Consider the following 2,854-nt stretch of genomic DNA (forward strand, 5'->3'; position numbering starts at 1 on the left):
CACTCACGGGCAGGCAGACCCTGCGGGCCGACCTCTGCATCCTCTCCACGTTCAGCTCGGGCCGGAAAAGCCGAATTTTGTCGTCGTCGCCCCGAAAAGCCTTGAGCCCCTCGAAGAGCTGGGGGGTTGGGGGGATTTTGGGGGGATTTGGGGCATTTTTGGGGTGATTTTTGGGGATTTTTGGGTGATTTCGGGGGGATTTGGGGGATTTTTGGTGATTTTGGGGGGATTTTTGAGTGATTTTGGGGATTTTGGGGGATTTTTGTGAGATTTTGGGGGGATTTTTGGGGCTGTTTTCAGGCTGATTTTGGGGTGATTTTTGGGCTGGTTTTGGGATGATTCTGGGGTGATTTTTGGGGTGATTTTGGGGGATTTTGGGGTGATTTCTGGGGCTGTTTTTGGGCTGGTTTTGGGGTGAGTTTTGGGCTGGTTTTGTGCTGATTCTGGGATGTTTTTGGGATGATTTTTGTGCTGTTTCAGGGCTGGTTTTGGGCTGATTCTGGGAGGTTTTTGGGGGATTTTTGGGCCCATTTTGGGCTGATTTCGAGGTGATTCTGGGGGTGTTTTTGGGCTGATTTTGGGGTGATTTTTGGGCTTTGTGATGTTTTTGGGGTATTTTTTGGCCATTTTTGGGCTGTTTTTGTGCTGATTCCGGGCTGTTTTCGGGGTGATTCTGGGCTGTTTTTAGGGTAATTCTGGGGGTGTTTTTGGGCTATTTTTGGGGTGATTTTGGGGGTTTTCAGCCCCCTCCTCACCTCCACGGCGCAGTGCAGGGCGCTGGAGGCGGAAGGGGCCGATTTTGGGGGATTTTTGGGCCATTTTTAGGCTGTTTTCGGGCTGGTTTTGTGCTGATTCTGGGATGGTTTTTGGGACGTTTTTGGGGTATTTTTGGGGTGATTTTGGGGGTTTTCAGCCCCGCCCTCACCTCCACGGCGTAGTGCAGGGCGCTGGAGGCGGAAGGGGCCGATTTTGGGGGATTTTTGGGCTGTTTTTAGGCTGTTTTTGTGCTGATTCTGGGGTGATTTTTGGGCTGTTTTTATGACGTTTTTGGGGTATTTTTGGGGTGATTTTGGGGGTTTTCAGCCCCGCCCTCACCTCCACGGCGTAGTGCAGGGCGCTGGAGGCGGGGTGCAGCCGCAGCTCCTGGAAGGGGCGGATCTGGGGGCGCCCCCAGCCCCCCTCCCTGTCCCACTCCACCGTCAGCATGTGGTCGGTGAAAACCTTGCCGAAAACCAGATCCCGGGGGGCCGGGGGGGTCCCGGGGGCCCCCGAGCGCTGCAGCTCCAGCTCCGAGGCCTGCGGGGCGGGGGTCGCTTTGGGGGGGTTTGGGTCATTCGGGGATTATTTTGGGTCATTTTGGGGGAGCTTCGAGTCATTTTGGGGGGTTTGGGGGAGTTTGGGGGATTTGAATGGGATTTGGGGGGTTGGGGCTTATTTGGGGGATTTGGGGTCATTTTGGGGGGTTTGGGGGGATTTGGGGTTTATTTGGGGATATTTTCAGGATATTTTGGGTTTATTTTTGATGCATTTTTGGGTTCATTTTTGGGCTTATTTGTGGGGTTATTTTGGGTTCATTTTTGGGTTAATTTCGGGTGATTTTGGCCCATTTTGGGTCCTCACCCTGAAGGTGCTCTTGTAGCCGCGCCGGGGCCGCAGCAGCGACGCCAGGACCTGGGGGGGGCAGCTCCCAGTTTGAACCGGTCTGAACCGGTTTGAACCGGTCTGAACCAGTTTGAACCAGTTCGAACCGGTCTGAACCAGTCTGAACCGGTCTGAACCAGTTTGAACCGGTCTGAACCCATTTCACCCCAATTTGTTCCAAATTTACCCCATTTTTGCCCAATTTTGGCCCATTTTACCCCATTTTTGCCCCAATTTGTCCCAATTCAGCCCAGTTTTCCCCATTTTCCCCATTTTCCCCCATTTTTGCCCAGTTTGGCCCAGTTTAGCCCCATTTTACTCCTTTTTTTTCTCTATTTCACCCCATTTTGGTCCCAGTTTCCCCAGTTTTTTCCCAGTTCATCCCAGTTTACCCAGTTTCACCCCAGTTTCCCCAGTTTCCCCAGTTTGCCCCAGTTTGGCCCCATTTTTTCCCCATTTTCCCCCATTTTAGCCTATTTTTGTCCCATTTTTCCCCATTTTTGCCCCATTTTACCCCATTTTTGCCCCAGTTTGGCCCAGTTTACCACATTTTTCTCCATTTTACCCCATTTTGATCCCAGTTTGTCCCAGTTTGTCCCATTTTGGCCCCATTTTACCCCATTTTGCCCCATTTTTTCCCCATTTTTTCCCCATTTTTTCCCCATTTTTGCCCCAGTTTGCCCCAGTTTGTCCCAGTTCACCCCATTTTTCCCCATTTTTGCCCCATTTCGATCCCATTTTTCCCCAGTTCACCCTAGTTTGTCCCAGTTCACCCCATTTTTCCCCATTTTACCCCATTTTTCCCCATTTTTGCCCCAGTTTGCCCCAGTTTGTCCCAGTTCACCCCATTTTTGCCCTATTTTACCCCATTTTGGCCCCATTTTCCCCAAGTTCACCCCAGTTTGGCCCCATTTTTCCCCATTTTTCCCCATTTCACCCCATTTTGATCCCATTTTTCCCCAGTTCAGCCCCATTTTTCCCCATTTTGATCCCATTTTCCCCCAGTTTAGCCCAGTTTGGCCCCATTTTTGCCCCATTTCACCCCATTTTGGCCCCATTTTCCCCCAGTTCACCCCAGTTTTTCCCAGTTCACCCCGCGGCGGGGGAGGCGTGGCCATGGGGGGGGAGGGGTCCAGGCCCTGCCCCTCCCCCACCGGACTTTGAACCCCCGGAGCCGCCACGAGACGGGAGCGGAACTGGGAGCACTGGGAGA

The 2,854-nt window shown here is 52.4% G+C and overlaps 1 long non-coding RNA gene across 1 annotated transcript; it reads right to left on the reverse strand.

Moving 5' to 3' along the window:
• LOC121354237 lies at window positions 1–1,713 on the reverse strand. The gene is made up of 3 exons (XR_005955242.1): window positions 1,621–1,713; window positions 1,096–1,296; window positions 1–118 (listed from the first exon to the last, which is right to left on the reverse strand). It is a non-coding gene; the product is annotated as an uncharacterized LOC121354237 (long non-coding RNA).
• Between the last annotated feature and the right edge of the window lie 1,141 nt (window positions 1,714–2,854).

This window comes from Pyrgilauda ruficollis, unplaced genomic scaffold, assembly GCF_017590135.1.
Source record: "Pyrgilauda ruficollis isolate IOZ18807 unplaced genomic scaffold, ASM1759013v1 scaffold2266, whole genome shotgun sequence".
Classification (NCBI taxonomy): Eukaryota; Metazoa; Chordata; class Aves; order Passeriformes; family Passeridae; genus Pyrgilauda; species Pyrgilauda ruficollis.